Consider the following 26,202-nt stretch of genomic DNA (forward strand, 5'->3'; position numbering starts at 1 on the left):
CTAGCATGCATGAAACGTGAGCTTGAGCGTTATAGTATGGAGAAAAGGATAGATGAGGGAATTGTGCCTGAAGCGGTAAAATCCGAGGGAGTTGAAAGCAATGAGATGAAAGGGTCAGCTATCGAACTAGAAAAAGAAATGGAAAAATCTGATGAGATGGGTGGCAAAAAGGAAGAGAAGAGAGAAAGTGGACTGATTTTGAGCAAGAATATGAAGGTCTATTATTTTCCTAACGAACTTACCTTTGCTTTGTTTAGCATCTCTTCTTTTGTGCAGGTTACACAAAGTCAAGTAGAGTTGGTCATGGCATGTTCTATTCCGAAGTCACTTGGACACTTTGCGAGTTTCCATGGAGTTTGTCTCCTAGGAGCTAAATCTCTTTGGTATCAATCCATGGAACAATCTGCATTCAAACCTATCCGCGCCATTGGAGGAGTCATTCGAGCCCATTATTTTGATGAGAAGTATTGTAAAGCTGTCCAAAATTTTCCCACACCGACTAAAGAGTTGCAACCAGATTTCATGCTTGATCCAGCTGCGTGTTGCGTGAATGCATGTGATTCGTATGGGGTGGACTTCACTTCATTCTTGCCGCTTATGTTGGGTGATGCCCGCAAGGGTGTCAATCAAGATCCGAGTGTTGTTCTTACCTCACTGGCTCATGTTTCTATGGATGTGCAACACGGGTGGCTCTGTGTCCCACCTCCAGAGTGGCAAGTTGTGCCGATTCAGTGCCTAGGGCTGAATTACACCACCTTGCACAACCAGGTTCGAGGCTTTTCTAGCTTCAATGAATATCGTTATGAAGTGCATATGACTGTCCTCGCCCAAAGGCTAATTAGCGAGCTTTGGGTTGCAACATGGAACATTCACAAGCCTTATACACGTTCCTTCCTACCTTGGAGAATGTCCTTGTTTGAGAACCCCTTGAAGCTGACCAAGAGACATGTGCACCGAATTATCTTAATCATAACATATGCAAGTATCATTCAATCTAAGAGGGCCAATATGTGGAGATTTGAGGTGTCATGCTACTACCTCTGGTTAGTACCGTTCATCTCCATCCAGATTTGAGGACAAATCCTTCTCAAGAGGAGGGGACTGATGTTGATATGAATGCGCGGATCTAGACGAACAATCAAGTTGAAAAGGGCGGCACGTATGACCCCTCTAAACCCCGAGTTGATGAACTAAGATGAATCTCAACCCAACAACTAACGATTTAGTGAACCAACGATCTGGATAGAAGAACGCCACAATCAAGGTGAATACTTGGTTGATAAGTTCAATCTGAATAACTCAAGAAAACTCTCAAGTATTCAAGCACATGCGCCAAGTACCATTTAGGCACAGCACAAGGACTTAGACTCTCTTTTACCCAACCCTTACCTAATAGGCCATCAACTTGCCGTTAAAGCTCCTTTGTCTCCTCAGGACCCATGCGGTAAGCAGGTTTGTTGGGTAGTGGTGTTCCAGGAATTAGGTCGATTTGGTGCTCAATCCCTCGAATGGGTGGTAAGCCTTCAGGGATCCGTCAGGGAAAGCATCCTCAAATTCCAACAAAAGAGCAACCATACTCAAAGGCAATGCCTTATCGAGGTCAACAACATCTAAAAGCATATGTTTGCAAATCATGAGAAGTACAGGCAATCAGAATTCACAACTTTTCTAACGTCCTTAGCCTTAATGATCATGTTTTGCTTCCTAGTGATAGGTGCAGTAGGTGATTTGTCATGCGTAACACTAGATGTGCTCACTTGACCCTTGGTCGATTGCTCACTTGTAGAAGTGGAGCTTTTGCCAGGGTCGATCACCTTTTGTTTCCTCCTTTGACGGTCTTGTTCACACTCTTTTTGCAACTTAAGTTGGTCCTCATACACTTGTGCAAGTGTGAGGGGTGTGAGGACCTTACGTTTGCCTTCGTGCAAACGTGTGTACTTATTTGCCCTTCCATCGAATATGACATGTTTGTCAAATTGCCAGGGTCACCCCAAGATGACATGTGTAGCATGCATAAGCACTACGTCACATAGGACTTCATCAATGTAAGTACCAATTGAGAAGGGAATGCGTACCTGTTTGAAAACACATACCTCTCCCTCCTCACTTAGCCATTGGAGGCGGTAAGAGTATGGATGTCTCGTAGTTGGGAGCCCTAGACTCTCAACCATGAGCAAGCTCGCCACATTCGTGCAACTCCCACCGTCGATGATGAGGCTACACACTTTGTCACCTACTTTACAACGAGTGTAAAATAAGTTCTCCCTTTGTAGTTGCTCGTCCTCCTTAACTCGGGCGGTTAGCACTGGTTGTGCCACCAAGCAGCCTATGTCTCCTTGTGTAGGAGAGCAATCTTCCTCCGCCGAGTCTTCCTCCAGGCAGTCACTTTTGATCAATCCAGGCATATCTCGCCATTGTGAGTGATTAACATGACCCTTTGGTTGGGACATTGAGACTGGATATGTCCAAACCCTTGGCATTTAAAACACTTGATGTCCTTACTCCTAGTCTTAGGAGTCTCATGTGGTGCCTTAGAAGTAGACCTGGATGCATCAACAGCTTTGTTAGGGGTAAAATTGGTATTACGGTTAGAGGCATTATGATACGAACCAAGAGACACCAGTGCGAACTATTCGAGTTCCCCTAGGACCCGTAACTCGAGCACGAGCTAACAAGATGAGGAAGGAACTCCAAGGACTTGTTCATGAGATACAAGGCCAAGAAATTGTCCCCAAGGTCATTGAGGGGCTTGAGCATGAAGGAATGAAAGTCATCCATGTAGTGCACGCCAAAGAGAACCATGTGTGACCCTTCTCTAGTCACATTTGCTGTATTAGTTAAGTCATTGTAATAAGGGCTTAATGGTCCATAGCCTTGCTTTATTTACCTAAGCGATGATCTCATAAGGTTATTTACCTAAGCAATGACCTCATAAGGTTGTTTACCTAAGGGATGACCTCATAAGGTTTGGTCAAGCCCACAATTCTTAGTCTTATGGAATAGTCAAGCCTACAATTGTTAGTCTTAGTCAAGACCACAACTCTAGACTAGTTCCACATTTAGTTGTTCATCTCTATGTAAGGCTATAAATAGCCCACACTTCCAATGGTTTAGGCATTCAATCAATAAATCAGATTTTGAGAGTTTTCTTGGTTTCTCCAAGGCTTCTTGAATACCTTAGAATTTCTCTAGGTGTTCGTGACTTATCAATCTAGAATCGCACTAGGTTGTGGCGTCGTCTACCATTATACCAAGGTTCGTTAACCACGTGATTAACGGGTTGAGGTCATTCGCTTCAAACTTGGTGTCCTCTTGTCGATCCTGAAGCTAATCTTTTACGGGTTTCGTCACAAGGTTGGCGACGTTCGTATCAGTTGGTAATCAGAGCTAATTAAGAGGTATCACGTTATATCCTTTTTTTTTATTTGCTTTTCGAGTCAAGTTGTCGAAAATTCTGTTTTCGTGTTCTAAGTTGCTCTCCGCAATTTCCAGATTTGTTACTTCGTGTTCTTGCGTTATTTTTCCAGATTTGTTACGACATAAACTTGTGTCTAGTTGTTGTTAATTGCTGTGGTTAGCCTGGTTTGGTCCAGCCTTTTTTTTTGTGTCTTATTCTTGATTCCTTGTTTGAGTCTTGTTTCTATCCTGTTATATCCATTCAATTCCAGTCTTTTGTTCTATTTGATCATTCGAGGTTACTGTTCATCCGAAAAAAATCAGTTTGTAGCAAGGGTTTTAGAGTCCTATCTAGTTATTACCTTGTGTTCTTGTTTACATACAAAAAAAAAAAAAATAGCTGGCTAACCTTACAAAAATTCCTGGAAATCTGTCTTGACCAAAACTTGGGTTTCTTGAAGTTCCTGATTGTTTAAAACCACAATCTTGAAGTTCTTGGAACTTTAGTTGGGATTCTTGAAGCCAACCAAAATCTGTCTTGATCAAATCGTGAAATCTTGGATTGTTTAGGGAGGAAATCATCTTCAATTTTGTGTTTCTTGAATTCTGGGAATTAACATCTTGAATTCTTGAAAGAATCTTGAAGTTTCTGGGTTTTGGGAACCAAATCTTGGTAAACAACAAGGCTGCAAATTTTCAGCTGCCAAAATCCTTGTCTTCACCACAACAATCTTCTTTCTTGACTAAGAACATTTTAGCCACGAAATTTGGCTCTTCTTGGCTGATTATAAAACAAAAACAAAGGAAGAAGAAGAATATTCAGCCTATTCAAGTCAAATTTCCCAACCTATTCAAGTCAAATTTTCCAACCTGTTCAAGTCAAATTTTCCACCCTTGTTCCCAAAAACAACCAAATCAGTTCCAATCTTGAACTTGACCTTAGAATTTATGGGAACCAGCAAATAGGAAGACTAATCCTTGTTTCCAAAGGATTAAAGAAGAAAAGTCAGCCTTGGGTTTCCAAAACAGTCCTACCACAACACAAATTCATCTTCCATTCGGATTCCATCTTTGCAACCATTGGGGAATTTCTGTCCAATCATTAATTCTGGAAATTTTTGTGCATCATTAGGTTAGTTTTAAGTGTCATTCTGAATCCTCTAAGTGTCCATTTATCTACCAAAACACTGCCCAGAAATGCAGCAACCAGCAGCTCAAAATTCCAGATTTGGGTAGAGTTTTTGTCTAGGATCCTTAAAATTCAACTTTGAGTCATTCATTGAGTCATGGTCAGTCCCTTCATCTTTTGTTCTTTTTTCGTTCAAAGTGCTACAATCTTGTGACCCTGGTTGGTAAGTCGATCCACACTAGAAGGAGTTCTAACTTCTTCGAGGAGTTGACCGAGGAGCCTTGAAAATACCTTGGTGAGTTCTTAGAGTGTTCAAACACGAGAGCGAGAGTAAACACGTGAGGAAGTGTGCGAGATAAACTTTGCTTCTTTCCATTATTATTTTTTTTTACCCTACCATGGCTAACGAGGGGGGAGCAAGCTCCCAAGCTTTTGATCTTAAACTTTTCACAGAAGCAATCAAAGGCGAATTGGGACGCATGATGGACCAAAAACTTGAACTGATGCACCAACGCATTGACAGCTTAGAGTTGTCTCATGGAAGCTCCAAAGGCAGCCGTGGAAAGGCTTATGCACATGAGTCTAGCGACTCTAACTCAGACAACAACTATGAGCATAAGCAAAGTAGGTCCAAGCGTGATGCTAGGCCTTCAAATGACCACATTCCGGGCATAAAGATGAAAATTCCGCCTTTCCAAGGACGATCAGACCCTGATGCCTACTTAGAGTGGGAGAAGCGGATTGAACTTGTTTTCGACTGCAATACTTACTCGGAAGAGCAAAAGGTCAAGTTGGCCGTGGTCGAATTCACCGACTACGCCGTTGTGTGGTGGGATCAACTCTCCACTAGTCGAAGGAGGAGTCGTGAACCTACCATACAAACTTGGACAGAGCTAAGACGACTAATGAGGAAGCGTTTCGTACCAAGTCACTACTACCGTGACTTGTACCAAAAGCTTCAAACCCTCAACCAAGGAGTACGAAGTGTCGAGGACTATCACAAAGAAATGGAAATACTCATGCTACGGGCAGACATCATGGAGGATCGAGAAGCAACAATGGCACGCTTCTTGAACGGACTAAGGCCCGAAATCGCTGACCAAGTAGAGTTACACCACTATGTGGAACTTGGGGATTTGGTGGAAAAGACCATCAAGATTGAAAGGAGGATTAAGAGGAGGGGTTCGACTCGGAGTTACTCCAACTTTTCACCCTCTTATCTCCGAACTACACCACCAAAGAAAGAGGATAAAGGGCCGAGTAATTCCATCCCTTCAAGACCAAGGCCGGATATGACTAAGTGGGAGTCTACGGCAACACCAAAGACTGCCATTGAGTCGAGCATGGGGCGAAATCGAGATACTAGATGCTTCAAATGCCAACGCCGAGGGCATATTGCTAGCCAATGCCCGAACCAACGCACTATGATCATCTTACCCAATGGTGAGTTTTTCACCGATGATGAGGATGAGAAGGAGGAGTTGCCATCCCTTGAGGAAGAAGAGGAAGCATTACCCGTCGATGAACGAGTTGGACTCGTTGTCAGACGAGCCTTAGCAACCCAAGTGAAAGCTGCCGACCATGCACAAAGGGAGAACATTTTCTACACCCGTTGCTATATCAAAGGCAAGGTATGTAGTTTGATCATAGATGGAGGTAGTTGTGCTAACGTCGCTAGTGCCTTGATGGTGGAGAAACTAGCACTACCCACTCTACGACATCCAACACCTTATCGTTTGCAATGGTTGAATGATAGTGGGGATGTTCATGTGACCAAGCAAGTCCAAGTACCTTTCCGAATTGGAAAGTATGAGGACGTGGTGTTATGCGACGTGGTCCCTATGCAAGCATGTCACATACTATTGGGGAGACCATGGCAATTCGACAAGGGAGTTACATTCGATGGCATTACCAATAAATACTCCTTCAAGCAAGGCGAGAAGAGGATTGTGCTTGTGCCACTCACTCCTATCCAAGTTCGTGAAGATCAAGAAAGCCTGAACAAGGAGAGCGAGCTTGAGAATGAGAAGAAAAAAATAGAAAAAATCGAGAGCTCAACAGGAAATGATAAGGCCGAGAAAATTGAGAGGAAAAAGACATATAGTTAGCCGGCCAAAATTGAAAAGAGAGAGAAAAGGCAAAGTCTATTGATAAAAGCCAATATAGTAAGAAAAGCTTTGAGTGTTAATACACCCATCTTTGTACTTTTGTGCAAAGAGGTGTTGGTTGTTACAAGTGATCTTACTAACACTCTACCATCTAGTATTGTCTCTCTTTTGCAGGATTATGAGGATGTCTTTCCCGATGAGATTCCAAATGGACTACCACCAATAAGGGGAATGGAGCATCAAATTGACTTGGTTCCAGGTGCCCCACTTCCTAACAGACCAGCCTACAAAATGGGTCCAGATGAGACAAAGGAGCTCCAACGCCAAATCGAAGAGCTTCTAACAAAGGGATGGGCACGAGAAAGCTTGAGCCCATGTGCGGTTCCCGTCATCTTGGTGCCTAAAAAGGATGGAAGTTGGCGAATGTGCACTGACTGTAGGGCCGTTAATGCAATAACGGTAAAATATCGTCACCCTATTCCTAGACTTGATGATATGTTAGATGAGCTATATGGTGCTGTGATTTTCACTAAAATTGATCTAAAAAGCGATTATCATCAAATTAGGATGAAAGAGGGGGATGAATGGAAAACGGCCTTTAAAACCAAACATGGCTTGTACGAGTGGTTAGTTATGCCATTTGGACTAACTAATGCACCTAGTACGTTCATGAGGTTGATGAACCACGTACTTCGTCCATTCCTTGGAAAATTTGTAGTTGTATATTTTGACGATATCCTGATTTATAGTAGGAGCTTAGATGAGCATGTTGAACATGTGAAGCTTGTTCTTGATGTACTTCGAAGGGAAAAGCTCTATGCTAACCTTAAGAAGTGCTCCTTTTGTACTGATCAACTTGTCTTCCTAGGCTTTGTTGTGAGTAAACAGGGAATCAAAGTGGACGAGGAGAAGGTTAAAGCAATTCGAGAATGGCCTACTCCAAGCACGGTGGGTGAGGTACGTAGCTTCCATGGTCTTGCTAGTTTTTATAGACGATTTGTTAAAGATTTTAGTACCATTGCTGCACCTCTAACTGCTGTAATTAAGAAAAATGAGCCATTTGTGTGGAGAGATGCTCAAGTACATGCTTTCCAAATGCTTAAACATCAACTCACACATGCACCACTACTTGCATTACCATGCTTTGACAAGATGTTTGAAATAGAGTGTGATGCATCTGGGGTGGGTATTGGAGCTGTCCTAATGCAAGAGGGCAAACCAATTGCATACTTTAGTGAAAAACTCAATGGGGCAGCTTTGAACTATTCCACTTATGATAAGGAGTTGTACTCCTTAATCCGTGCTTTAGAAACTTGGCAACATTACTTGAGACCAAGGGAATTTGTCATACACACTGACCATGAGTCGCTTAAGCACATTAAGTCACAACACAAGTTGAATAAGCGTCATGTTAGGTGGATTGCATTTATTGAAACCTTCCCTTATGTGATTAAGTACAAAGTGGGGAAAACTAATGTTGTTGCTGATGCATTATCACGTCGGTACTCTTTGCTCACTCAACTTGATGCAAGGTTGTTAGGATTTGAATTAGTCAAAGAGTTATACACCAATGACCCAGATTTCTCAGGTATTTATGACTCTTGTGGTTCAGTAACTCAAGGTAAATTCTACATCCTTGATGGATTTCTTTTCTACCTCAATCGACTATGTATACCTAACTGCTCTATTCGCTCTTTACTTGTTAGGGAAGCACACGGAGGTGGCTTGATGGGACACTTTGGCGTAGCTAAAACCTTAGCTATCCTTCAAGAGCACTTCCATTGGCCAAGGATGAAACGAGATGTGGAGCGAATGGTGGCTAAATGCATTACTTGCCACAAAGCTAAGTCTAAACTTCAACCCTATGGCCTTTATAGTCCTTTACCTGTACCTAAGGAACCTTGGACCGACATTTCCATGGATTTTGTTTTAGGGTTGCCTAGGTCAAAGAGGGGAAATGATAGCATCTTTGTTATTGTTGACAGATTTTAAAAAATGGCACATTTTATACTATGTCACAAAACAGATGATGCATCGCACATTGCTGATTTGTTTTTCAAAGAAATCATTAGATTGCATGGCATGCCTAGGACAATTGTCTCTGATAGGGATGTCAAATTTTTGAGTTACTTTTGGAAAACTTTGTGGGGAAAATTGGGTACCAAATTGCTATTTTCTACTACTAGTCACCCACAAACTGATGGCCAAACTGAGGTTGTCAATCGTACACTATCTACACTCTTGCGTGCCATCATTAGAAAAAACATTAGAACCTGGGAAGAGTGTTTACCCCATGTTGAGTTTGCATACAATCGCACGGTGCATAGTTCTACTCATTTTTCACCATTTGAAATAGTCTATGGTTTTAATCCTTTAACACCACTAGACTTATCACCTTTACCTTCTTCTGAGCACATTAACATGGATGGTGCTAAACGAGCAGATTTTGTCAAGAAATTACACGAGCAGGTACGCCTAAACATTGAGCGAAGGATGGACCAAGTTGCTCAACGGGTTAACAAGGGACGCCAACGCGTTGTGTTTGAACCTGGTGACTGGGTGTGGTTACATCTACGCAAGGAAAGGTTCCCAGTCCAAAGGCGCAATAAATTACTTCCCCGAGGAGATGGGCCGTTCCAAGTCATCAAGCGCATCAATGACAATGTTTACAAACTGGACCTACCCGGTGAGTACAATGTGAGCGCTACATTCAATGTCTCTGATCTATCTCCTTTTCTTGCAGACGATGAAGCTGATTTGAGGACAAATCCTTTTGAAGAGGAGGGGGATGATACGAACCAAGAGACACCAGTGCGAACTATTCGAGTTCCCCTAGGACCCGTAACTCGAGCACGAGCTAACAAGATGAGGAAGGAACTCCAAGGACTTGTTCATGAGATACAAGGCCAAGAAATTGTCCCTAAGGTCATTGAGGGGCTTGAGCATGAAGGAATGAAAGTCATCCATGTAGTGCACGCCAAAGAGAACCATGTGTGACCCTTCTCTAGTCACATTTGCTGTTTTAGTTAAGTCATTGTAATAAGGGCTTAATGGTCCATAGCCTTGCTTTATTTACCTAAGCGATGATCTCATAAGGTTATTTACCTAAGCAATGACCTCATAAGGTTGTTTACCTAAGGGATGACCTCATAAGGTTTGGTCAAGCCCACAATTCTTAGTCTTATGGAATAGTCAAGCCTACAATTGTTAGTCTTAGTCAAGACCACAACTCTAGACTAGTTCCACATTTAGTTGTTCATCTCTATGTAAGGCTATAAATAGCCCACACTTCCAATGGTTTAGGCATTCAATCAATAAATCAGATTTTGAGAGTTTTCTTGGTTTCTCCAAGGCTTCTTGAATACCTTAGAATTTCTCTAGGTGTTCGTGACTTATCAATCTAGAATCGCACTAGGTTGTGGCGTCTTCTACCATTATACCAAGGTTCGTTAACCACGTGATTAACGGGTTGAGGTCATCCGCTTCAAACTTGGTGTCCTCTTGTCGATCCTGAAGCTAATCTTTTATGGGTTTCGTCACAAGGTTGGCGACGTTCGTATCACATTACCTTGAATTTGGTTAGAAGGAGTTGGTGTAGCCGAGTTTCCAGCTTCGTGGGTTGTTCTTCGTGGTAGGTTTCCCTTCCAAGAAGGTGAGTTGGAGTTTGGAAGGTACGGGTCCCACATCTCAATTTCTTTCCCCTCTCGGCCTTGATGGCTAGTTCAAGAAGGTCATGGATGTCCACATAATGTTGGAGCTCCAAAGCTTCCTGAAGGTCAGGATTGAGACCTCTAAGAAACCTGGCCATGGTCGCTTCACCATCCTCTTGAATGTTTGCCCTCATCATGGCCATCTCGATCTCCTTGTAATAGTCCTCCACACTCATGTTGCCTTGAGTGAGGGTTTGCAGTTTGGAGTGGAGATCTCGATTGTAGTAGCTTGGAACAAATCTCTTGTGCATCAATGCCTTGAACTCTCACCAAGTTCGGACTCGTGGTTCTGCCATTCTCCTCCTATGAGTCCTCACTTGGTCCCACCAAACTAGGGCGTAGCCGATGAACTCAACGGTGACAACTTTAACCTTTTGTTCCTCACTATAGTCATAACAGTCGAAGACCATTTCGATGCGGCCTTCCCATTCCAAGTAAGATTCAGGGTCACTTTTGCCTTTGAACGTAGACACTTGAATTTTAAAGCCCTTGAATTCGTTCTTAGACGTGTCCCTTCTAGGCTTCTCGGGTCGTTCCTCATCCTCACTAACGGAGTAGTCCTTGCTATGTGCCTCTTTGGTGCCATGGTTACTCCGGTTGTGAGATCTTGAACGAAAGCCCCGTGTGAGACTCTTGGATAGCTCGTCAAACCGAGTGTGCAACTCCTCCATTTGTTGCTCACTAATTCGCCTGAGCTCGTTCTTCATGACGGTAAACATCAAGGAGTAGTCTGTGGTTGGTTGTTGTTGCTCCATATCTCTCTTTATGCCCTATAAAAAAGTTAGTAATAAGAAAAATAATGCAAGTGTATCCTCACTTCACTACCTTAGTGTATTACTTTCTCTCGTGTTTTATCACTCAAAACACTCTTTAAAGATTTTTACCCGTTGGTTTAGGTAGGTGAGAAATGCCGCTCAAGTCCAAAAAAATTGTCACCAACTTTTTCCACAAGAGTATCTAAGAATGTAAGACACAAATGGAATGCAAATTAAGGTGGAAAAGGTGGTTTTGGGAAGGACTCTAGTGGCGGACAGCAATGGGAAAAGCGTGAATATGAACAAAAGAAAGAAAACCCTAGCTTCCTATAATGTAGGAGTGAGTTTTGGAAATTTAGTAGAGAATGTAGGAGAGTGTTCTAAAATATATGAGAGAATATAGGGTAGTGTTCAAGTGAAAACAAAGAGAGTATCCAAGTGTTTTACTTAGTTTCCTAAATTGATTTGGAAAACAAGTTGGTTTTGGAAACTCTTTAGAAAACCCCTTTCTTGAACAACTTTAGAAACCCCCAAATTCCTCTACAAGTGGACTTGCAAATCAGATTTGGTTTCTAACTCCTTCCAACCGAAATTTCAGATTTGGTTTTCTCCTTTCAATCCTCTATCAAGTCGGTTGAACACCTATAAGATTCCCCCCACACAACCCCAGCTCATACACTCACAAAACCAGATTCGGCTTCCCTTCCACCTTGCACAACACCCAAAATAGTTTTGACTATGGCGTCGCGGCAAGAGGATGCAAATGACCTCTCACGCAAGCTACACCCCCACGGGTTGCTCAAAAATCTTCCAAGAAATTTATTCCCAAACCAAGAAAGCCCTTCACCACCGCTAGAGAGTATAGGAAATTGTTTATTCGAAGGGAGGTACAAGTGTTTAAGGCTCAAGGTGATCAAGAGCCTCAAGAACCGCGAAGGGTGGTACAAGTGATCAAGGCTCAAAGTGATCAAGAATTCCAAGAAGAGGTAGGTCAAAACTTTTGAGTTCCTTTCCTTGTGCAATTTTCTAGTTTGGTTTAGAATCAAGATGTAATGGTAGTTGTCTTGGCAATAAAAGAACCGAGTTCTTCCTTTTCTTGTTCGGCCCTCTTGTGCTAGTCGAATGGCCTTCTTTCTTTTTTTTCATTTCTGTTTTTTTTTTAACTTAAGAACAACTCAAAGAATTGGCCGAATGAGTAAAATTCCAGCAATCTGGTCGGCTCTCCAATGCACTCCTTCAATCCTCCAAGAACTAGCAAGATACGCTTCAAGGTTTCAAGAACTTCAAGGTAGTAACCAAGAACTTCAAGAACCTTAAAATCTCCAACAAGTTTTTAACCAAAAACCAGATTAGAAAAATTAAATAAAACAACTTGGATAACAGAAATAAACTTGGACAGAATTGGAAACAAGAACCGTAGCACAAACACAAACCCTAGCCGCGCAAGAGTTGGTTTTCTTGCTGCCCAAGAGATGACCAACTAACCAAAACAGGTTTGGGGACTCCTACCAGAATTTTGTACCTTCCAAGTGCGCACAAACCACAGCCAACTTGACACATAAACAACGCAAAAGCCTACCAACAGATTTGACCCAAAACAAGCAACACAATTAGGAGCACGAGCGTGAGTGACCTATACGTTGTACCAAAAAAAACAAGGAGAGATGAAGTCGTATGCTTATTTTCTTTTGCAGGTTTACCTAAGCATGTCTAGTGGAGTTGGTGGCCAAACAATGGACTTTAAACTACACATGAAGGGCATGATGGAAGAATTCAAGCAGAGTTTAGATGAAGCTTTCGAGCCTCTTCATAGACACCTTGACCAAATGGTGATTAAGGATGTCAAGAGGAGGGGTTCCCCACAATTTCATCCTGACGTCCAACCTATCTCTTCAAAGTCATTATATTCAGGGAGAAGGGAGAAGGTTCATTTGACAACAAAGCATGCAAATACTTTATCCATAGATGAAGGAGTTAGTCGAGTGTGGGAGACATATCAACAACTCTCCTCCAACAAAAACTTGAAAAAGAGCGAGTTGAGTATGGTGGTAAGAGTGCACTTGAGATAAAGTGAGGAATGTGAGTTAGAAAAAGATGTAAAAAAATCTGAGGAGATGAGTGAAGCATCAAGTGAGCTGATTGTGCATGGGAAGGCGAGTGTTTATAGTTTTCCTAACAAACTTAACTTTGCTTTGTTTAGTATTTCTGCTTTTGTACAGATTAAACGAAGTCAAGTGAAGTTAGTCATGCAATGTTCCATTCCAAAGTCACTTGTATAATTCACTAGCTTCCATGGAGTTTGTCTTCTAGGAGATAAATCTATTTGGTATCACTTCATGGAACAACTCCAACCCAAATCTGTCCGCATCAATGGAGAATTAATTCGAACCCATCATGAAGGGAGAATTCCATATTTCTATTCTTGTTTGTTGCCCATGGTTCATTCATCATCGTTACCTTCTTTTGAGCATCATTTCCATCCTCACACATGTATGTCCTATGTAGATTTTGAAGGAAAATGTAAAGAGCCATCAATACAGTCTCAAGTTGAATCGATTATTGGAAGGAGTCATGTGTCAAAGGGAGTTTTTTCATTTAACTCTTATTCTACAGCTTTTTACTACTTAATTAATGATGTTCCATTGCTTATATATCCAATTTCTGGTTCAAAACAAACTGAGACTTATTTTGTTTTTGTAGGTTGTAAGGCTGCTAGAAATTTTCCAGCATTGATTAACGAGTTGCAACCTGATTTCATGCTTGTGCCAGCTGCTTGTGATCTTCCATGCATATTCATACATCCAAAAGCTGGTCACCATGAGCTCATTTTATCAACTCAAATTGGCGCAATTCAAGTGACTCGTTAGGAGTGACCTTCACTTCATTGCTGCCACTTATGTTGGGTAATGCAGACAAGTGTGTCAATCAAGACCCGAATGTTGTTTTTACCTCACTGGTTCATGCTTCCATGGAAGTACAACACTAATGGCTCATTGTTCTATCTCCAGATAGGCAAATAGTGCCAAATCAGCAACAACTAGAGTCAAATTTTACTACCTTGCACAAACAGATTTGAGATTTTTTTAAGCTGAATGAGAGTCATCATGAAGATCCCTATCTAGTGCATGTGAAACGTAAGTTGTCAAGTAGTATTAACCCTACATATACTAATTGTGTGATTTGTTTTGTAGGTTTGAATTTGACATGCAACGACCAAGGGCTGATGAGAGAGTTTTGGAGTGCTACATGGAATTTTCACAAGCTTTATACAAGGTGTTTCTTGTCTTGGCGAATGTCCTTGTTCAAGAGCATCATGAGGTTGTCCAAGCGACATGTGACGTGGCTGGTGCTCATTCATCTCGCTCCTATATTGCTATCCTAAAAGTGCACCAACCTGGAGTACCACTTTTCCCTAAGATTTGAGGACAAATCCTTTTCAAGAGGAGGGGAATGATGCAAATGAGCAAGTGTCAAAGGGAGGATTGGGCCTCGATTAAGTAGCTCTTGTTGAGCTTAGCTTAGGCCATGTGGGCCTTAGGTCCAATAGTAATTTATCTGGTTAATTAATAGGTTAGCTTTCGGCCAAGAGAGACCCAATGGGCTGGCCGATTTTCCCTTAATGTTTTCCAAGCTTTATTAGGTTTAGTCAAGGCTATAAATAGCCCTAAAGCTGATGGTACATTTAGCTTTTACGATATTATTAATAAAATTCCAGAATTTCGTCTTCCATTAAGGCAAATTCCTCTAGCTTGTGAAGGCTAAGTTGAACATCCTAGCATGGTTCCTAGATTGTTTATTGACTTATCAATCAAGCAAACACACTTGATTGTGGCGTCCTCTACCGTTGAATTCGTTCTTGAGTGGTCCGAGTTTGGATTCAACTCCGTCGATTCCGCAACATGTCCTCTAAGATCCTAAGTTGCTTCTCGTTCAACTGTGACCGTCTTCTCGAGCATTTCATTCATGTTGAGGTAGTGTTGGATTTCTACTACTTCAGCAATCTTGGACCTCAATCCATGTAGAAAACGAGCCATAGTGGCCTCTCCATCTTCACGCAAATCCGTCTTCATGATAGCCATTTCCATCTCCTTGTAATAATCCTCAACTGACATGGATCCTTGGTTGAGAGCTTGTAGCTGACAGTGTAGATCTCGGCTATAGTAGCTCGGAACGAACCTTTTTCTCATCAGGCTCCTCATTTCCTCCCAAGTTTCCACAGGTCTCTCACGATTTCTCCTTCAGCTTAGTCTAAGTTGGTCCCACCAAATGGAGGCATAGTCAGTGAATTCTACGGCTGCTAGTTTCACCTTTTGCTTCTCCGTATAGGTGTGACATTCATAGACTAACTCAATTTTCCGTTCCCATTCCAAGTACGCCTCGGGGTCCGACTTGCCTTGGAATGAGGGAATCTTGAGTTTGACACCTTTAATAGTGTCGTTTCCTCGACGTTGGTACCTTCCCTCAAACGCTTCCTCTTCATCATTTGAACATGTCGATTCTTTGTCCTTACCCGAGGTAGGTAGAGGTCTCGAGTTCTCCAACTGATCAATCCGGTCATGCAATGGGTCAATTTCATTCTTAAGCAATCGTTTGAGCTCCCTCATCATGGCTTCCAACTGTAGTTTGATGTCCATGGTTTGGTCACCAACTTTACTAGACATATTTAGTTCACCTACAAAACAAATAAAAAAAATGAGTTCCTCTCTTTTTTTATACAATGTATAGGTCACTCACACTCGTGTTTCACTCAAGTGTATCACTCTCTAATAATCTTACCAAACAATTCCTTGGTTTGCTAGTTGCTCGGGTTGAACAAACTAGGTGTCACCGCAATGTACGTTCTTGACTAGTCAACAAGTGACACACAAGCTAGTAGCAACAAATGGAGGTGAATGAATGAAGACCTAGTCACGACTCAAGACTCAGAATATAGCTGGACAATAACTAACGACTCAAAAGAAAGTAAGACAATTAACTTGAATGCTGAAATTTTGAAAATCCTAGAAAACTCTACCCGAAACCCAATTTTCTGGAATTTGTTGTGCTGCTGGTCCGTGGTCTTTTTGGTAAGGGTTTTGGAGTATTTTGGGTGGCCTTAGGCTGCTCAAATAATGGGCAATCCACTAACTCTGCCCAATCGGGTGTCACAATTGTTCCAACGGTTTTAGGAAAATTCAAGAATTCAAGATTCGGAAATTGGAAAGTTTGATCCGATTTGGACACTTGGGGTTGCCAAGGATTGGAAACCTTGGAGTTTGGTCAGATTTGGGAGTCCCAAGTGGTTCAAATTCGAAATTTTGGGGCTGGTCAGATTTGCTGGTCAGATTTTGCACCAAATTTGGTAAAACTTGTAGGCCATCAAGAATAGGAAACTTAGGATTTCTTTGACCTTTGTTGTAGCCAATTTTTTTTGCTAGTCAAGAATTGGAGGTTGTTCAGATTTGGAAGTCCAAGTTTGAATCAGATTTGGTGGCTTGAAAGTTGACCAAGACTAGGGTTGTTCAGATTTGGAAGGCCAAGTTTGAATCAGATTTGGTAAAACTTGGAGGCTGGTCAAGAATTGGAAACTAGAGCCATCTTTCTTGAATTTTTTTTTGACTTATGTTGGGGTGTTTTCACACAATAGCCAACCAGTTTAGACCACAATCTCACAGCAATTAATGTAAACAACTTGAATAGATTTGGTTTTAAGATCAAAGTTCCATGAAAATAAGAACACGGTTGAAGGGATTTGGTTTCAAGATCAAAGTTCCATGAAAACAAGAACACGGTTGAAGGTTTATTTCAGGTTTCAAGACTGCCAAGATTAACCTTTCGTGATCTAAGAAGCTTAAGACTTCCCCAATAAGGTTTTGATGTTCGAGTTTTGCAAAGCAACAACACAAAGGTTCAAGAAACAAGTGCAAACAGATTCGGCAACCCAGCAAATTAATCCGAGCAACGACTCAAGGGAATGACAATAAGGTATGCAACACAACAGATTTTTGGATTTAAATAGAACATATACACAAGACAAAACTGGACAAAAATTTCCGGACAACAACTAAACAACAAAGACAGATTTGTCAAAGAAACAACCAAGATAGATTTCGGACTTGACAAACCCGAGCACTTGAGCTACGAATTTAGAAGACTAAAACATATTTAAAAACAATAAAAGGGATATACGTGAGAGGTGGAAGCTACTTTGGATCTAGAGGAACACGTTGATGATTTGATAGAGTTGAACCCGAACTTGGACCACTCAAGAATAGATTTAACGGTAGAGGACGCCCCAATCAAGTGTGTGTGCTTGATTGATAAGTCAAGAACAGCCTAGGAACAATTTTAGGATGTTCAACTTAGCTTTCACAAGTTAAGGGAATTTGCCACAAGGAATGGACGAAATTCTGGAAATTTTATTCAATACTCTCAAAAACTGAATGTAACATGCGACTTGAGGCTATTTATAGCCATGACTAAGACCTACGGCTCAGTGAGGGTACTTAACTACGGCTCAGCCCGCCGTTTGGAGCTTGAACACTTGCATCTTCAATTGTAAGCAGCATTTTAGTAGTCGTGCAAGTATCTTCCAACTCAATTCCTTCAATGGCCGGTTTCTCTTGGCCTTGGATGGCACGGACCAAGGCTTGGAGGTACTCCTTGAATCTCTTAGCTCGTGCTCGTGTCACTAGACCTTGGGGCACCTTCACAGGGTCTACTTAAGCACCATAGGCCTCGTGCTCAACCGCATCAACAAGAGTCAAAAGTAAGTCATCTAAACAAAAGGTTACAATCCCAAAATACAAGTTCAAAGCAAAATAAAGCTAAGAAAGCTCTTGATCATAAGTCCATCCCCGATCTGTTAAGGAAAACAAAGGGAGTGGGGTGAGTTAAAACTCAGTGAGGTTCCAAATAAGCAATTAAGCACATAGCCAAATAAGAGCATAATATAAAGAAGTAAATATTGTATAGTACTATAACAATTAAATCACAGTTCAATTCAAGGATATGGTGGCTTCCAAAAGCCAAATCCACTTAATCTTGATCATACCAAAATCCGTTGACTCTCCATCAACATTTGTATTTCAAGACTACAATGTCCGTAGAACACCACTTACTCCAATTTTCGTCCACCAGTCTGTGACAACCCCACCGTACCTAGAGGCGTACCAAAGGGCTTAGCGGATCGTCTGCCTAGCTGCGCCAGGACTCAATACCAAAAATGAGAAAATTTCACGCTAAAAGGAAGTTCTATTTACACTATTACATTTACAAAAGTTGTATAAACTATTACATCAAGCCATACACACCACTCGTACCAGAAGGTAAACCCTAGAGAAGCTACTAACTACAACTACCATAACAAATATATACATCTTACTAGTCAACTTATAACAAGTACTAGGGCAAAATCAAATATCCTATAAACCAAAGTCTATACACCTGCCCGAGCGATCCCCGCGTCGGCCCCTACTAAGGAAAACAAATGGAATGGGGTAAGCTATATGCTTAGTAAATAATCGGGGGTAACAACATAAAATCACATCCAAATAAACATGTAAACCAAGTTATTTCACATCAATAAACAAAAATGTAACATCACAATGGTAGGATACAAGTGGCTTCAAAGGCAGTTCAATTCCCCGAGCTTGTCCACCTGTTGACACTCCGTCAACCAAAATACTCATAGTCCGTAGACTCCACTTACTTCCTCGTTCACCTTATATACCCCCGCTGGCCAGTCAATAGCACACAGCAGCTCGAGCAAAATAAAAGCATTTAGCTCTAACAATGAACGAAATCCCAAGGTTAGCATAGAACTAACTTCAACCAATCCCTGGCCGGCTCGAATAGTCCGTCTACCCTTGGAACCGGAGATATCCAATCTCTCACAAAGGATACCTCTCAACAAAGTACTCATCAAAATACTCAAGTCACGTAATCACCCCCAACAGCACATAGCACAAGGGTGATGCTCAACACAAGACATGTATTCTCACATATTGAATCAAGAGCAAAGAATAAACTTAGGTCGAGTGAGATAAAGTACACCCTCGCCTAAGTACCCATTTAACATATACAAAGAACTTTGACAATATATCACATAAACAAACCCAATTGGTCACCCAAAATATTTAGCACGCAAATCAAGGCAATTTATACGGGTCCACTGACTCCGTCCGGGTCGTCATTGCCTGTGATAAAAGATTATACTTAATTATTAGTCATAACTATTAGTCAAACAACCATCATAATGGAAATAAGGCCTAGAACGGCCAAAACAGCACAAACGGCCAAGCAATGCATGCGCGCGTGGGAATGAAACGGTGCGCGCGATGGAAAATGATATGAAAATAGGTTGTACGGTTTTGACCGTAACTGGAGCTGTGGTTATCGAATCAAGGTGTACTAGGTAGCGTTTCGAAGCTAAGACAAAAGGCTACAACTTTCATAATGACAAGTCAGCCCAGTTCATAGTTGATCTAGGTCAAATTTGAAAATTACAGAACTAGAATTTCATTGTCAGTCTGGTTGTTAGCACTGGATTCAAATGGCAATAACTCAGCCTACAAAAGTTCGATTGAGACGTTTTCAGATGTGTTCGAAAGCTGAAACATAGAACTAAAAGTTTCATGTTTTGACCAAAAGCTGATTTGATATGGATCAAAGTGAAAAACGAAGCCAAAACAGTGAAATCTCAAAACTTCCCAGGAATTAGGGCATTTGGCAGTCAGGGGTATTTTTGTCATTTCACATGCTACAGGCAGCTATATATCTCCATTTCTTACAACTTTCATGTTTTGACCTAGGACTAATTCGGCCTCTAACATGGACGAATTAAACAGGTCAAAAACAGTGCAGATTGGTCTCAACTTTCTGGAATTTGATGATTTAATGGTTGAAATTCACATTTGTGTCTCAAATCAATACCCCAATTCTCTATCCAAGCTTACCAACATCATATACTAGATAAAAAACAAGAATCACAACTGAAAATATCAAACCCTAATTAAATATTTCACCATATCATGCAAACCTCACTAATTAACCGTCATAAACCAAGAATATGAGTTTCTATCCAAATTTAAACAAGATTAAAGAAGAGGAAAAGGATAGGCAGCCATGATACCTTCCAAAGGTCTTGGCCACCAAGGAGGATAATGAGCAAGAAATGAAGCTCAAGGAAGGATAAGAAGGTTGGAATTAGTTTGGTCAAAGTGATGTAGATGGTCGCCAAGTGTCGCCGTAGGATTAACTCTCAATTTTTTTCTTTTTGTCCCTTTTCTTTGGTCAAAGATTGTGGCTGGTTTAAGAGATATTTTTGAGTTACTTAGCTGAAATAAAAGTATGGGTATTAAGGTAATAAACTAGTGTTCAAGTGGTGCACTCAATCGGTAACGAACGGCACATATCGGTTCAATCCGATTTTCCTTATTTCGCACATGTTAGGGTTTAAACTAATGATCCACTCACTTATTATTATCACTTCTAATCACACACTTTCTCTTATATAAAACTCACTCTTAACCACCAAATCTAGTACACACACCTCACCAAGTGATCACACGGCCAAAATACGCAAAAAAACCCTAATTTACTCGAACTAGGAACCTAAAGGAAAAACCCTTGATTCTATGGTTGATTGCAGCCACTGAGGTAGTGAATGAGTAGTAAAGCTATTATAAAGGAATAAATGCCAAATAAAAAGGAATTTTAAGAAAAAGATGAGGGATTTTACAATTCCATAGATCACCACTTAATGAAATCCCACAATCCATCAAGCTTAATTTCACCTCATGAGGCTACTAACCACCCACCTATTATAATTACTTATCATAAAACATGCAGTGTCATACATAAACTCAATTAAATAACAACCTTTTAGTCACAAGTAAAACTAGGGTTTTTGATGAAAATTTAAGGTTTTTAGTCTTTAAAACAAAACAAGGTTTTAAAACAAAACAAAATAAAAAAACCTTAATATCTTCTTTGAAAACAACGTCCTAAAATTCGGTGTATCACACAGTCAACCCTCTTACTGGGCCCGAACACCTCAAACAATAAGTAGGTAATACTCGAGTATACCAGTTTCCAGTTTTCAATAAGCAGTTCCCAAGGTTTGTCGGCCTTCTCGACCAAGCCCTTGCCGGCTAGATACAACCGACTCACCTATGAGGTTGGGTACCCAAACAGTGGCAGTAGTTGATGGGATATCACCCAAACAACACACATATAGAGAAATCATATCTCATAACATCAGCATACAGAGCTTCAGTGGAATTAAAAGAGGTCGAGTGCGATAAAGTACACGCTCACCTCAATTTTATGAAAATAGTGTTTAGCTCAACCAGTCACCAATCAAGTATTCAGATATTTCAAATAGACAGCTAACAAGTAATGGAATATTTACCTGTCAAGCAATGTAGAGTTCAAACGTCAAGTCCCTTGGTTACGTTCACCACCGTTTCCCAATCCTATGGCAATGAGGGAAAACATTAACAAACTAGGTTCAATTCCAACCCAATTGTGAGCTCATTAGGTGACCAAGTGAGTGGTTTAATCTACTAAATTCATCATGCAAGTTAGGCCAAAATGCATTAAAAGTTCATGAGAAAACAAGTTTGACAAGTGCAAGAAAGTTGGGCAAAAGAAAAGTTTTATTCAATGTCAAAGTGTTCTTCGTGAGTAAAACGGTCGCGCCAGCGCAGTTTTGGAAAAATGGCCATATCTCACTGTAGGAAGGTCTGAATCAGGTTCTGTCAGTGGCGTTGGAAACTAGACACATAGAGCTTTCCAATGGTACTAAATACACACTCTAGTTCATCTCCTATCAGTACTAATAGCTCGAACAAATTGGCTGATTTTCCAGTTCTGATCAGCCCTAAAACTCTAGCAAAGTTGCACTAGTTCTTGATGCTATCTTTACTTATTTTGGTTCAAATTCATCCAAATCAATCCCCTAGGTTCATATACAGGGGACCAAGTTATCTAATACCATTGGATCTCAAAATGCAATACACGACATAATTAAGAAGATCAAAACAGTCTAACCAACCAAAGGAGCCAAATCAGTCCACTATTAGCTCATAACAACCACTTTTCTTGTTAAATTTTCATTTTAACTCACACTAAACCTTAAAACAATGCTTATCCAAGATTCTTAGGCTTAAATAAGGTGCAAATGAACCACAAAATCAAGGAGAAACCTCTCCTACAAAACCGATCAGCCAAAGAGAAACAAAACAGTCCACTACTTCTTCATGTAACACCAACCTTCATCCTAACCTTGTTTTTCACTTAAACAACATGTAAAGTGTTATCTTTAACTAAAAAGGGGTCTAAAACATGTTAATACTTCAAGAAAAACCATGAATAGGGATTAGACAAAACATCAAACACATGGTAGACAACCCAACCAACCCTACTACCACTTGTTTAGTTCAAGGAGAATTACCACAAACATCACCCAAACAACTTCTAGTTTGCCATTAAAACTTAAAACATTTCATATAACACAAGAAAACTAGGATTTAAGGTTCATGTACCTCTCTTATATGAAGCTTGAAGCACCAAACAAACCACCAACACCAAAGTTCTAGGCTTGAAACACACTCTAGGGTTGAAGGTAAATCACTCACTAACTCAAGCTCTTTCTCTTATGATTTTTGTTCAAGATCAAACTAAGGTTGTAATAGCAAGAAGATGGAGTTTTCTTCCTTCCTTGAGAAGCTTCAACATGGCCGGCCAACATGAAGAAAAATTGAGCCAAGTTTGGTTTAAATTTCCTCTAATCCTTTGGTCAAACAAGATGTGTGGTTAGGGCTTTGCCACTTGGCCCTTTCTTCCCTTAATCTTTGACTAATGATGTTTCTACCCTCCAAATGTACCAATACCTATTTAACACCTCTAAACTATCATATAAAGTCCCTATCACAAATAAATGGATACTTGGCCAAATATATCTAATGAACTAAATAAATAAAAATTGCCAAGTCTAGAAAATGTTACAATTCAAGTAAGAACAATAAAATGCAATGCAAGGGAAGTGTTATGAGGATAATGCAAGTAATTTGTGGGAGAATTTTATTCCTAAGTAAGGGTTCTCACAATAAACCTTAGGGATGCCAAGTGTCGCGAAATCTTTGGAAGTTGGATTTTGACTCAAGACTTTCTTAACTTTACTAAAACCAAAATTAGACCAAAATTCCTTCCATTTGCTTCTTGTCTTGGCCGAAACTGAGAGAGGAAAAAACAAGAGAGGAACTTCATCTTCAACCTCAGAAAAAACTTGCTTGAATCTTGAGTTTCAACCATTGATCTTGCAAACTACTCCACAAAAGTTGATCTCTAAGGAAGATTAAGAGCTTTGGTCGAGTGATTTGGAGGAGTAAGGTCTTGGCAGCCTCTTTGCATAAGGTTCTAAGGTATTTATGGAAAGAAACTTCCCTTTACTTCTAATACTTGCATACTAGTGGCTTAGAGTTGAATTTTGGTAGCTTTATGAGAAATTTCATGGTTTGAAGTGGAGATTTGGAAATTTTCAACTTTTATGGTGAAATTTCTGCCCTTATATGATGCTTAAGGTTGGCCATGATTTGATAGCTTTGCCATGTGAAATATCTAGCTTCTATATGTTAGTTTGGCTTGCTTAAGGAAAATTCCAGCTTGTATATGAAAATTTCAGCTTAGGGTTTCCAAAAATCAGCTTGATTATGGTTGGTTTTGAGCTAAAAATTTGCTATATTTGGATGGTTTTGTGGCCTTAATTAAGTGTATGTTATAGCTTATGATTTGTGGTTGTGGTTGAGGTTGATTTGAGATGGAATTTGGTGTTGAGTTTGGATGGAAAAGTAAAGAAAATAAGGGGAGGTGCTGTCCAAATTTTGGGGCAACTTGTTTCCTTCAAGTTTGCGTTGATTTTGTGATAAACTTGCTTAAGATGCTTGGTAAACCTATAAGCTTTACTTATGTGTTGAATTGCGGTTGAAATGGAAGGATTTTCATTGGTATTTTTCCCCAATTTGCTGGTTGAAATTCGCTTGTTGGCCAAGTGATAGCGAAGTTTATTACCTTGTTGTTTTCTAACCTTTTCATAATTGGTTTTGGCCAAAACTTGTTCCAAACATTGGTCCTTTTGTGCGTGAATTTGAGTGAAAACAATGAAGATTGAGAGGTGAAAAACCTCATGACTGTACTTGTTTCATGGCTGCGAAAAATTCTGGTTTGGAGGGCAATTTTGCACCTTGCAATCTTTTAGTCTCAAAGTCTTTAGTTTGGAAGTCTTTTGGACACTCTCGCTAACTTTACTTGCTAAAACCTAGAACAACAATTGTATGTTGAGTTGGAGTGAATATCTGAACCTAAAGAGGTGCATTACATTGTTTCTTTTCATTGTTTGGCTGCCGGAAATTTCCAGCCATAAATCGAAATGAAAAACTCTTTGGTTATTCATGTTTTTGGATCCCAATTGTGACGGCCCCACCTTCCCCTAAGGCAAACCAAAGGGTTTGGCGGACCGCCTGCCCAACTCTCGCCAGGACTCACTCACGCACTCATTCATACCTCAAGCAAAATAACGTGCATCCATAGAAAATGAATAACATATGCATTTCAACTTAATATATACATTGATGCTCAAATCTAGATACAAAGTTTCTACATACCAAAAAAAGACTTCAAAGTGTTTACATTTCGAGTACAATCAACCCTAGTCGGGTACTAGCGTGAGTACAAAAGCAAAACTCAAAACAACTAGACTACACTAGTCTGTACATGTCTCATGCCTCGCTCGTACCCCCTGTAAGGAAAACAAATGGCGTGGAATGAGCTAAAAGCCCAGTGAGGTTCCAAATAACAAATTGACCATTTGAAAGTACGAATATCAGCGTAGCAAGTTAATGGCATCAAAAGTTCATAAGAGCGGACAATAACACTTCAAGTAGCAAATTTAAAGGTGAGCGAGTGTAAAAGTTTTCCAGAAGAATCAATAATCCAATAAACGATAATCATTCCAAAGTATAAGGATACGGATGGCTCTCAGGAACCAAATTCCCATCGCATCAGACACTCCGTCAACCTTCAAGTAAGTAACCAATCCAGTAGAGCACCACTTAAACGACTCTCCGTCCACCATTCACACCCCTACTGGGCCCAAAATCCTCAATAAACACGGGTGGTAATACTCGAGTATACCGATTAGTCGAGGAGATATCACTCCACTCGACAATCAAGAGACCCAGGGATTGTTACCCAATCGACCAAGCCCTTGCCGGCTCGACTCGAGTAACTTGCCTCAGGGTTTCTGGAATTCCAGGAAGTGCGCACCTCATAAACAAGTATATCAAATCAATTGCAACAATAAACAAGTATATATCACGTAAGGGCAAGTGCGATAAAGTACACTCTCGCTCTAACAAGTCACGTATATAACATGTAATCATATTGGTCACGTATCAAATTCAAGTATCAAGTTCAATTCGGTATTTGAAAACACTCACCAGAAGATATAGTGCCTTTACTGGTCACTTTCAGGTTGTACTCCGGGTTCGGAGTCCAAATCTGCGATAAAACTCAGTTTGACAATTTTGAAACATGACTAAGATTCGAAACTTAGATGTTTCGTTCAATAAAAATCAAGAAATGGAAATTCACTTGGAGAATATTCGTGAAACACTCGCTCGTTTTTCCAACTATATAACTTTGTAACATTTATATTTGGAAATGCCATTTGAGTCGAAAGTACAAGGAAAAACATATTTCTAGTAGCCATGATTGTAATTCTCAAGGGTACAAGTTCGGCCATGTCCTTACTGATATACCTCGGTAAAAGAAGATGCAAATATCCTAGATGGTTCAAGCGATATTCATTTACCAACTTTACTCAAGTCGCAAGTATATTTCTCTAGTCCTCGAGCGTAAATTTGGGCAGCATGCCCTTTGTATTTTCCTATTTCCAGCCATTTATGGCTTCATTCTTTTCGTCAATCAAACCCAAGCTCACAACACAAAATCATTTCAATAGCCATTCCATAGGCTCAAGACAATGCAAGGACAATGCAAGGACAAATTTGTGCCGTTTTGAAGCTAAGACATAGGGCTACAATTTTGATGAAGACCACTTA

This window comes from Coffea arabica, chromosome 10c (assembly GCF_036785885.1).
Source record: "Coffea arabica cultivar ET-39 chromosome 10c, Coffea Arabica ET-39 HiFi, whole genome shotgun sequence".
NCBI lineage: Eukaryota > Viridiplantae > Streptophyta > Magnoliopsida > Gentianales > Rubiaceae > Coffea > Coffea arabica.